The sequence below is a fragment of the Neoarius graeffei genome, chromosome 28 (assembly GCF_027579695.1).
Source record: "Neoarius graeffei isolate fNeoGra1 chromosome 28, fNeoGra1.pri, whole genome shotgun sequence".
Lineage (NCBI taxonomy): Eukaryota > Metazoa > Chordata > Actinopteri > Siluriformes > Ariidae > Neoarius > Neoarius graeffei.
In genome coordinates, this window is record NC_083596.1 from 53,043,052 (window position 1) to 53,055,966 (window position 12,915).

The 12,915-nt window shown below is 42.6% G+C and overlaps 1 protein-coding gene across 2 annotated transcripts in view; it reads right to left on the reverse strand.

Annotated features, from left to right (window-relative positions):
* rnf128a (ring finger protein 128a) overlaps positions 1-12,915 on the reverse strand; it is a 37,094-nt gene that overhangs the window by 18,153 nt on the left and 6,026 nt on the right. The window lies entirely within an intron of this gene.

Consider the following 12,915-nt stretch of genomic DNA (forward strand, 5'->3'; position numbering starts at 1 on the left):
CCCGTGGCCGGCGAGGGCCTTTCTGTGCGGAGTTTGCATGTTCTCCCCGTGTCCGCGTGGGTTTCCTCCGGGTGCTCCGGTTTCCCCCACAGTCCAAAGACATGCAGGTTAGGTTAACTGGTGACTCTAAATTGAGCGTAGGTGTGAATGTGAGTGTGAATGGTTGTCTGTGTCTATTGCCGCTTTTCCACTACAAACGCGGCTGAGTTGGGCTGAGCCGTGCCGTGCTGAGTTGGGCTGTTGGAGTTGCATTTCGACTACAACCGCGCTGAACCGTGCTGGCTGGAAGTGGGTGGACACATTGGGTGGAGTTAGCGAAAGTGGGTGGACGTCAGGTGATGTCGTTAAGCAGCGCAAACAGTGACATCAGTGAGCTTTTAAGCGGTAGTCTCACGACCCGAATAGTAAACAATAAACATGGAGTCGTTAGTGTTGCTGGTCTTGGTGCTGTGGCTTGTTGTCACCGACAACGCCAACAGATACTGGCAAGAGTGTATAGATGAGGCGAGGCGCATAAGGCTTCAGAAATTCTCGTAATTCTTCTTCTTCCGGGTTTGCGGTGTTTACAGATCCCAGCGCGCTCGCGGGGCGTGTGTGGGCATGTGAGGACACTCCTCCTCACCAATCAGTGCACAGGGGAGTGTCTGCTCACGCCCCCAGCCTCACTCAGCACGGCTTGGCTCGCTTCAGCCCCACTCCAAAACGGTGCGGGTTTTAGGGGCTAAGCAGGGCTGAAGCGAGCTGAGTCGTGCTGGTTTTTGGTAGTCGAAACGCGAGCCGTGTCGGGCTGAAGCGAGCTGAAGTGAGCTGAAAAAGGGTAGTGGAAAAGGGCCATAAGTGTCAGCCCTGTGATGACCTGGCGACTTGTCCAGGGTGAACCCCGCCTTTCGCCCGTAGTCAGCTGGGATAGGCTCCAGCTCGCCTGCGACCCTGTAGAACAGGATAAAGCGGCTACAGATAATGAGATGAGACTTTGTCCTCTGGCATTAATAATATAAAGGGAGTGGGATAGTGTGGCAGAGGCCGTTGGAGGGGGGAATTATGTAAAGAATCAAATCAAAAAGTGTTAGGAGTTGGCGCATGTGCATTCTGTGCTATGCACTTCCTGGTTCCAAGTTGTTTGCGACGAGTCTTTTTTCTGCAAGTGTTGGCATTAATCTTTTTTTTTTTTTAATTTCTACAAATAATCTTCCAGTATCCTCTTCATTTTTTTTTTTTTTACTGTACTTTCACTTTCGTTTTCCCGATTTTTTTTCCTTTCTTTTTTTTTCGGAAGAACGCCAAGACCGGAAGCTTTCTTTTTTCTCCTCCTGCGTAAAGACCACAAGTGGAGGCCATCCCCATTGGATCTGCTTTAATATCAACAGATCTTTGATTAAGGTACGTGAATCTCTTCATCATGGCACACCTTCAGCTTGTTCAGTGTGCTGAGTGCAGGATGTTTAGTCATTCTTCCTCCGTCGCTAGTGACAGCTTTATTTGTGGTAAGCACCAGCTGCACCAGCAGCTTTAGTCAGGTGTATACCGGGAGCCAGGGCGCCGGACATAGCAGGTGATCTTAGGGTCCTAGGCAAGCACAGGTTCTCAAAGATAGTTATCCATGCAGGAGCTAATGATATACGCCTTCGTCAGTCTGAGGTTACTAAGAGTAACTTTGTAGAGGTGTTTAAATTAGTGAAGGCGATGTCCGATGCTGTAGTATGCTCTGGCCCCATCCCAATGCGGCGTGGCGATGTAGCTTACAGCAGGTTATGGTCACTGCTGGTTGGCCAGGTGGTGCTCTGAAAACAGTGTGGGCTTTATAGATAATTGGACTAATTTTGAGGGCACTGCTGGCCTGTTAGGGCGGGACGGTATCCATCCCACTCGGGAAGGTGCTGCTCTCATTTCCTGCAGCATAGGTCATAGTCTCAGAACAGGCCTAGTTAATTTCTGACAATCCAGAGCCAAGGCCAGGGAGCAGACAAACAGGCTAAACCGACTGTCTGCTAGCTGCACAGAGTCGTCACTCAGGGTCCACTACATCGAGACTGTGTCTGTTCCCCGAGCTCAACAAAAAGGTAGAAATAGAGAGTTTGTTCCAGTAACCTAATCAATATAAAATTAGATCATACTGACTGTACAGCTGCTGCCAGCACCTTTGATCTAAAGGTGGGGCTATTAAATATTAGATCTCTTACATCTAAAGCGCTAATGGTTAATGAACTCATTACTGATCAGGAGTTTAATGTACTGTGTTTAACTGAAACATGGATTAAGCCAAATGAATATATAGCATTAAATGAAGCGAGTCCTCCTGGATACAGTTATATACACCAGCCTCGTCTAACTGGCAGAGGAGGAGGCGTCGCGGTTATTTATAACGATTATCTAGGTGCAACACAAAAACCTGGTTATAAATTTAATACATTTAAAAGTTCTTCATACTCATATAATGTATGTAGCCTCGAAAAATAGGTCTACTCAGTTAATTGTGTTATTTATTATTTACAGGCCCCCGGGGCCATATTCTGAGTTTCTTTCTGAATTTGCAGATTTTATCTCAGATCTGGTTATTTCCTTAGACAAAGCTTTAGTTGTCGGAGATTTTAATATTCACTTCGATAACCCAGAAGACCCTTTGAAAACAATTTTTGTGTCCATTTTAGATTCAGTAGGGATTAATCAGAATGTCATAGGATCGACCCATAATGGTGGTCACACCCTCAATCTAATGCTAACATTCAGGTTAAAGGTAGAAAATATAGTCACACTTCCACAGTCTGAAGTTATGTCAGATCATTATCTCATCTCATTCAAACTATGTCTGAGTAATAATATATGCACCTCACCACGCTACTGTATTAAACGTACTTTCACGTCAACTACTGCACAGAGCTTTATAAATGATCTCCCAGAGTTATCGACTTTGATTGGGTCACTGTCAGCCCCTGCAGAACTTGATCAGGCAACTGAATGCTTAGAGTCAACATTCCGACATATTTTAGATAATGTAGCTCCTCTAAAAAGGAAAATGGTCAGAGAGAAAAAAAAAAAAATTAGCACCCTGGTATAATGATGACACTCGCACATTAAAACAGACCACTCGAAAATTGGAACGTAAATAACGTCAAACAAAATTGGTAGCGTTCAAATTAGCGTGGAAGGAGAGCTTCCTGAAATATGGAAAAGCTCTTAGTGCTGCGAGATCAACATATCTCTCCTCCCTAATAGAAGATAACAAAAATAATCCTAGATTCCTATTTAATACTGTAGCAAAATTAACCAGGAATAAGTCTGTCGGTTTGTTTATTTAATTTATTGCCATTTTAGCATCTGTGGCTATTTTATGGCCAAAGTAGGTAAAAATAAATATTACACAATATTTTTTTTAAACAATCAAACAAATAATTTAAATAAGTTTTTTTAACAGCAATACAAGTTAGAAAGTTTAAAACTTTTAAAGGTGGGACCTTAGAAAAGATGTTTACAGCATTATCTTCGACTTCTTTGCTTGCTTTGAGGCAGACAACAGCACCACGGCACAGAAGACCCCACCACCTCCCGGCGACCAGGTGTTGACGCTGTCCCCAGACAGTATGAGGAGAGCTCTCAGGACGACAAATGCACAGAAAGCCCCGGGTCCTGATGACATTCCTGGTCGCGTCCTGAGAGACTGTGCCGAGGAGCTCACAGATGTCTTTACAGACGTCTTCAACATCTCATTGAGCCAGGCTGTTGTCCCCACGTGCCTCAAAGCCACCACCATCATCCCGGTCCCGAAGAAGCCGTCTCCCTCCTGCTTCAATGACTACCACCCTGTTGCACTCACTCGCATCCTCATGAAGTGCTTCGAGCGGCTAGTCATGCGGCATATCAAGTCTGCCCTCCCCCCCGCCCTGGACCCTTTCCAGTTTGCATATCAGTCCAACCGTTCGACCGATGACGCCATCTCCACTGCCCTCCACTCAGCCCTCACCCACCTGGAGACAAAAGACTTGTATGTCAGAATGCTGTTCATAGACTTTAGCTCAGCATTCAACACAATCATTCCTCAGCAGGTCATTTGTAAACTGGACCAGCTGAGACTCAACACCTCCCTGTGCAACTGGCTGTTGGACTTCCTGACGGGGAGACCACATGCTGTACGGGTCAGCAGCAACTCCTCCAACACCATCACATTGAACACGGGGGCCCCCCAAGGATGTGTGCTGAGCCCCCTCCTCTTCACTCTGCTGACCCACAACTGCACACCAACATCCAGCTCTAATCTCTTCATTAAGTTTGCGGACGACACGACTGTGGTGGGTCTCATCAACAATGGCGATGAGACAATCTACAGGAGTGAGGTGAGCCGCTTGGCCATGTGGTGCAGGGACAACAATCTCTGCCTGAATGTGGAGAAGACGAAGGAGATTGTTGTGGACTTCAGGAGAGAGCACACCCAGCATGCTCCACTATCTATCGACGGTGCTGCAGTGGAGAGGGTGAGCAGCACCAAGTTTCTGGGTGTGCACATCTCTGAAGACCTGTCCTGGAGCAACAACACCGCAACACTGGCCAAAAAAAGCCCAACGGCGTCTGTACTTCCTCCGCAAACTGAGGAGAGCAAGAGCCCCGGCCCCCATCATGCACACATTCTACAGAGGCACCATCGAGAACATCCTGACCAGCTGCATCACCGTGTGGTACGGCGCCTGCACCGTGTCCTGCTGCAAGTCTCTGCAGCGCATCGTGAGAGCAGCTGAGAGGATCATTGGTGTCTCTCTCCCTTCTCTAATGGAAATCTATAACTCCCACCTCACCCGCAAAGCCATCAGGATTGCAGGTGACCCCACCCACCCATCTCACAGCCTTTTCAGCCTACTGTCGTCGGGGAGGAGACTGCGGAGTCTCCGGGCCAAAACCAGCAGGCTCAAGAACAGTTTCTTCCACCAGGTGGTCAGGAGGCTCAACTCCCTTCCTGTTCTGCCCCTCCTCCCCCCTCTGCCCCCTGCCACAGATTCTGCTCGCACACCCCCCTGCCCCCCCTTCAGCATCTGACATCATGTCACCCTCACAGTTTCCCCCCCCAACACACACACTCACTCTCAACATTCATTAACACACTGAACTCAGAGACTGCACATTTCACTTTACCTCGCTCATTTGCACTATTCCGCACTACCTCATCTTAACAGCTATTATATACACACACACATATATATATATATATATATATATATATATATAAATAAATAAATAAGGGCTGGGAATATTAACGCGTTAATTGCGATTAGATTAATGTAAATTGTGATCGCGAATATTTTTTTTTAATCGCGATCAGAGTTTACCAGCATTTTCCGCACTTGTACCATCCACATGCAGCTCCTCTGGTTGTATTAATTAAACTCATTTTCGGTTAAACGCGCCATTTCGAGTTTGCTAGTCTTTTGTTCCTTCTACGCATCCGTAGGCAGCTCGAGTGGAAGCGTGTGGTTTCCATCGAGTCGTTGGCATTGGCATGGAAGGACACGCTGTTGTCTTCAGTTTAGTCCTCTTTTGTGATGGATAAGCAACGGTTTTCTGGACCTCTGAATGGTTTGTTTGAATTTAAGTTCTGAAGTGCTTTGTATGGTTATTTATTTTTTTATGGTGACATTTTATTTTTGAAGAAGAGAGTGGCCTGACATTACATTGTTCATAGTCAAATCTGAAGTAGAGACAAGTGGGTCTACATGGCACTTTTTCTGATTTTTTTCTTGTGTTCATTTATTTACAATTTCTCCAAAGTAGCCAGTCATTCATTCTTAATACTTGTTTTCCTTTCTCTACACTCTTTTTGAAATAAAAAAGGCCAAAAGATAAATTCTGCTTTTGTCTCTGTCTTCATTTTATTCCAATTTAAGACACAATGGTCAGAAATACTTTGCATTGTGGGTTTAACTTTAGATTCGAACGGTCTTACTGCAAAATATCAATTTTACACATGCAAAGTAAATCAAGATTAATCGCGATTAACTATGAAATTTCTGAGATTAGTTGCGATCAAGAAAATTAATCTTTTGACAGCCCTAATATATAAGGGCTGAACGATCTATCATTTTCGACCGAAAATTGCGATCTCAGACAACACGATTTTGGGATTGTCAAAGCCGTGGTTTTTCTCAGTGCTCCTAAACTGACCCATGTTTTGTTTCGTCAATAAATTGTCCTCATTTTTTACACTACAGACAAAAAAAATGACATCTGTGTGTTCAGGAAAGCCTTGTGGCACTCAGTGTGAAAGAATTTTGTGAGTATCTCCTTCCGTTTTCGTGTAAATCCCCATTGTTTGGAGGGAGCGCTGAGGGAAAACTGCTCTTTCTGTCTCTCTGCTCGCAGCGTGCGGGTGGGGGAGGGGCTGCTCGCTCTCACACACACATGGGAGGGAGGGGCTGCTCTCTCTCTCTCTCACACACACACACACACACACACGAGTGTTTAGTCCATGTCTAGTTCTTATCTAGAGTGTTTATACTGCTTATTTAAATTATTCTATTTTTATTTATTGCATTGCCTGTTTGCACAGTGGGTCAGAGAGGACTGAAATTTCATCTGTGCTGTATGTCGTGCATGTATAGCACATTTGACAATAAAGTTGACGTGACTTGACTTGATTATCTTCTTTATAAAACTGCTGCCTTTTAATTCTCAGGATAGAACATGATAATAAAATGTGCTTAATTGATAAAGGCCTGTTGCAAAAATGACACAGTGGAAGTTCACCTCCAGTCAACAAAAAACAAAAAAAACAAACAAAAAAAAAACGAGTCTAGAACGTCCAATTCTACATCTAGTATAGACTACTTGAGTATGCCTAGATGAAAAAGAAAACATTAGTCTCTTCTTAACAGTGTGACATATTTCATATAATTTATCATCAAGACATTCATCCCATTCAGATTGCCATTTATCAGAGATATAAGAACACAATACAGGTTTAATATCTGAGGCAGGGATTTGACATTCGGTAACTTCTTCACTCAAGGCTCTTTTGGCAGCACTGTCTGCCTTCTTGTTGCCACTCAGACCCACATGGCCAGGAACCCAACAAAAAACAATGTTCAAATTTAAAATTTTTTAAAAGTTCCACTTTTTCAAGTATTCGCACAATCAAAGGATGATCAGTTTTTAAAAACTCCAGTGCCTGAAGACATGATCTAGAATCTGTACAAATCAAAGAATACTGTCGATTGGTCTTTTCTATGTATTCAAGAGCTAAAAGCAAGGCTCGAGCCTCAGCTGTAAAAATAGAACATAGTTCTGGAATACGTAGGCCACACTGATTTGATCCAACTGCTATTGCTGATGACACACAGTTATCCATTTTTGAGCCATCAGTATAGATGGGAGCGTGTAAAGGGAAACGCTGTCGTACATCAAAAAACCTATTCTGATACTCATTTGGATGGGTGACTGATTTCTTCCTGTGACTTAAATCCTTTATAATTTCAGGTCGTCTCAAAATCCAAGGGGGAACAGAACAAAAATATGTGTTGGTGTTAGACTGTCCAAATTAACATTCAAGTCCTCAAGGAAAGGTTTTATTCTAATTCCAAAAGGTCTGATATACTTTGGTCTAGCCTCATAAAATTGCAAAAACTGGGGTTGAAAAACTAGAATAGGCAGGATTCTCTTTGCATGCTTTAAGTTTGATTGCATACTGAAGAGCCAGCTTCAAGCACCGTAACTGGAGGGAAGGTTCATTTGCTTCCACATAAAGACTCTGAACTGGGGAAGTTCTAAAAGCTCCCAAAATCAGCCTTAAACCTTGATGACGAACAGTATCCAACATCTGAATGTATGATTTCCTTGCTGATCCATAGACAACGCTCCCATAGTCCAAACGGGACCTCACAAGTACTCTGTAAAAGATGCAACGGCACGGTACACTCTGCTCCCCACTTTGTTTTTGCCAGTACTTTTATAATATCCAAAGTTTTAAAGCATCTCTTCTTTAGACATTTCATATGTGGAATGAAAGATAGTTTATTATCAAAATTAAAGCCAAGGAATTTGACCCCTTTCACCACTTGAATTTCTTCACCATCCACATGGAGGGAAGGGTCATGATGTAAGGACCGAAGTTGACAAAAATGTGTACATACAGTTTTAGATTTAAAAAACTTGAAACCATTTTGAATTGACCATGTACTGATCTTGTTTATACAGTGCTCAGCGTAAATGAGTGCACCCCCTTTGACAAGTAACATTTTAAAAACAGTATCTCAATGAACACAATTTCCAAAATGTTGAAAAGACAAAATTTAATATAACATCTGTTTAACTTATAGCGTGAAAAGTAAGGTTAATAATATAAACTTAGATTACACATTTTTCAGTTTTACTCAAATTAGGGTGGTGCAAAAATGAGTACACCCCACAACAAAAACTACTACATCTAGTACTTTGTACGGCCTCCATGATTTTTAATGACAGCACCAAGTCTTCTAGGCATGGAATGAACAAGTTGGCGATATTTTGCAACATCAATCTTTTTCCATTCTTCAACAACGACCTCTTTTAGTGACTGGATACATACATGTATCTTCTCTTGATACATACTTTCTCCAGCTTTGTGTCTTAGTTACATTAATGGTCCTACGTGCTTGAGCTCGGCCGATTTTCAATTTAGTAAGATTTTCAGTTGTTGGATACTTGTTAAAAAAACTCTCTCTGCTTTTTTTCCAGGATTCAAAGACCTTTTTACAGTTATCATCAAACCATGGGTTGGACCTATGGTATGGCTTTCCTGAGGTCTTTGGGACCGTTTCATCTGCAATTGCAATTCATGTTTTAGTGAAATGGTCAACAGGATTTTCAATATTTTGGGGCATTTGACTGAGTTGATCAGCACAAAGATCTTGAAAAAGATTCCAGTTCGCTTTTTTAAGTTGCCACCATGTGTGTGTGTGTGTGTGAGAGAGAGAGAGATGGCTGAGAGGAGGAAACCTCTATAATAATCCAGGAGAAGGCAATGGGAAACCACTACTGTAATGTTCCCTAGACACTCTGATGGATGTCAGAGCAGTCACATTACTATCGCGATAGAGTCTTTGTATTGTATTCAACTGAATGTAGGTCAAAAAGGACTTGCAAGTCATTGTAATCTGTTTTTCTTTAGGTTTTTACACAACGTCACAACTTTTTTGGAATTAGGGTTGTATATTATTTGTCTTGGTATGCTGTATTCTGTTGCACTGTATTGTACAGTGTGTCACATTGCTGGAGCAAAACTACAATACTCAGCATGCATTGTACAAATACGTAATTCACCCATCGAGAATCCCTACTTGATCAACCAAAGCGTACCTCTGAGTGAAATGGGTCTGAAACTGGAAGAAGCTGCCTTGCCTGCAAAAACAAGGACTCAAAGAATGTGTTTTCTCATGTCATGTTGTGCTGTTGGGTGCCAGTCAGAAATGTGTAAACAAACACACACCCTATATGGTCAAAAGTGTATCGACACCTGACCAATCACACACATACGGTACGCTTTTGTTGAACATCCCAGTCTAGATTTATTCCCCCTTTGCTTTTATAAGGAGCGCCGCTCTTCTGGGAAAGATTTCCATTGGATTTTGGAGCGTGGCTGTGGGGATGTGTGCTCATTCAGCTACAAGTGCACACTATGGGGGAATTCCAGAAAGCAGGTTTAGTGAAAACGGAGTTTGTTAACCCTGAGATGAGGGAAACTCTGGGTTTTCTGTTCCAGAAAGGGAGGTAACTCAAACTCTGGGAGTTGCCACGGTAAGTGACCCTGTGAACATGAGCTGCTCACTGGTAGGTTCTCTCACAAACTCCTCCTCCTGCTGAGCCTGAAGCAGCTGTCAGACATGAAGTCTCCTTTCCTCGTCAACCCGATTATGATGAAGCCAAATTAATTCATATCGACTGACGGCAGGAGAGAATTTGGAGACCCCGATTAGATGTACTGTGCAAAGTTATAATTTACTATAGTCTACTGATTAGACTACAATACTTTGAAATTTTATGATATTTTGAAATGCACGCAAAACTTTAAAACAAACAAAAAAACCCAACCCCCCACTTCAGACAGGTTTCGATTTTTGAAAAATAATTTTTCCATTTCTGCCATTACAATTTTTTGTCATGTGCTCCCCTCTAGAGGCAGTCCGCACACCTTCAGGGGTGCACACACACCACACTCCGGGAAACACCTGGAAGTAGGGCAACCTTTTTCCTCGCCGGTTGCCATGATGAATCGTAGTATCAGAACTCCACTGATGATGGCTTTTTATATACATGTCACACACACATTTAACTCAAAGTAAAAATAATCAGAATTGACTGAACTCAGATCAACTGTTCTGGAACCGAAAACATGGAGTTTTACATCCCAGCGTTCATCAACTCAGAGTTCAGGGTGAGGCTCAGAGTTTCTTCAGCCTGCTTTCTGGAATACCACAGGTCTTCAAAGAAACTTGCTTTGTGCACAGGGACACTGTCATGCTGGAACAGGTTTAATAATCTACTTACCAAGCAACGTGATTGCTTATTAGCAGTAGCTATCCATCTGTCTATCTATCTGGTTTCCTTTTTAAAATAAAATATTATTTGTTGATTTCAACACTCAATATATACACAACTATTTACATTTACAGCATAAAGATACACATATGGCTTCTGTGAACAGACCATTACCCCTTTTCCCCCCAACCACTCAGGTATCCATCAGAATTGTCGAAGCCTTAATGTGTGTGTCCATTTCCATGATGTGTAATCAGGAGGCAGTTTCCCCCAGTATTCACACCAAGAAATCTGGCTCCCGATCTCACTGCATCATTACTGTACGACGCGAGTAGACATGCTCACACCAGCTGTATCAATGATTACGGTTAGGAAATATATTATGTGGAGGGTTGTGCCATACGATCTTTTTATAAACATGGCCAATTAATGTTGATGAAAATTCACTTAATTGTATGTTTTTAAATAAATGTATGCATACACCTCATTACAAATGTTTTAACAATTGCCAAATATATGCTTGCCTTTTATATAGCTTAATCTTAACACACAGCAATGTCACCTTCACCTCAGCTTCAGCTGAAGAAACAAGAATTTCAAGTTTCTACCTGAACCAGGAACAATGAAATGTAACACACACACACACACACACACACACACACACACACACACACACACGGTGCAAGGTTACCAGTAGTTGTATAATGCCACTCACACTGAGGCCACTGAGCACAGGTCTATAAATCATTAAACACACACACACACACAGAGCCGTTGTTATCGATTCAGGTTCAACATTCAAAATATATTTGAGCTTTACAGCTGCAATGAAATCAAGTTACAGTTTAGTAATTACGTGGTTAATGACAATCAAATAACTCAAAACTGCTTAAATTCTTATGATGAACATTCAATACATACTAAAATCAACCTGTACTCCATTTTCTTTGCTAAAACAGAGTTCTAGTTTGAGGTTATTCTTAGATCCTGACCTATTTGGTCCAGCATAAAGAGATATTTTAAGAGCGACTATAAAGGAATTCTGTAATTGCTGTGGATGAGCATGACAGTAAATGCTGTAACTGAAAATAAATTTTAACTGTTCTTAGATTCTAACATTCTGGTTTTTCAGGTCAAGTGTTTATATACAGTGAAGAAAAACACACGCTGCTTCATCACAGTCCATTTCTTTCTCTCTCATCTTGAATCACTCCTCTTTTCTGTGAGGACCACAGGGTCAGACACACTGTCTCTGGTATACACACTCAGCCCGAGTCAACATGAACACATAAATGTGAAGACATCTTTTCTTTTTTGCATTTGGGCCGCAACAATTACTTGATAAAATTATTAATTAGTTGGACTGTGTTATGAAGCACACTGTAGTGCTGTCACTTAATTTTGGGCGGCACGGTGGTGTAGTGGTTAGCATGGTCGCCTCACAGCAAGAAGGTTCCGGGTTCGAGCCCCGTGGCCGGCGAAGGCCTTTCTGTGTGGAGTTTGCATGTTCTCCCCGTGTCTGCGTGGGTTTCCTCCGGGTTCTCCGGTTTCCCCCACAGTCCAAAGACATGCAGTTAGGTTGACGTGGGGCGGCCTTGGGCTGAGGTGCCCTTGAGCAAGGTACCGAACCCCTGACTGCTCCCCGGGCGCTCTGGTGCGGCTGCCCACTGCTCTGGGTGTGTGTGTGTGTTCACTGCTTCAGATGGGTTAAATGCATAGGATGAATTTCACTGTGCTTGAAGTGTGCATGTGACGAATAAAGGGTTCTTCTTCTTCTATTTTGATGAAAAGCAACACAGCAAACCTCTAAAATATAACCCTTTATATTACACTACGCTATAAGCCTCATGACGTAACTTCCATTTTCATGCGAGTAATATTTCCATTCGTAATAATTTGTTTGAGGGAATTTGAGAAACAGAAGTGCAGTGTACCATTTTAAAATCATGCTCATTAAAAGACCAGGCAGGCTTGTGAGATTGTGTGGAAAATGCCATCGTCCTTTTCTGTTCCTCATCATCAATGGATGTTGGTGTCGCACGCAACCTTTTTTTTTTTGGGTGGTGGTGTGCGTGTTGCCGCCAGACATGCATAACGTGGAAATATTGTTTAATTATAGCTCTATTTTTGGATTGCTCAAGTTTGTGTGCTTAGCCTGTGAAAACAGCGCAGGCCGAAAGGTCAATTTATACCTCCGCGTCAAATTTCCGCCGTAGAGTATAGTGTAGCCACGTACCCGCTCCTTATTCTAGCGTAGCGTGATGTGCACTTCTCCAGAAAAAATATCTTCAATTTGTGGTGACATAGACCGCAACAACTGTGATTGGTCGATTCACTCGGTAGCACCTTCTTCCCAGCTGCTCCTCCTTCTCTATGAAAATCGTAAATCTACTATAAGGATATTGCGTTCATATAAAAATATAC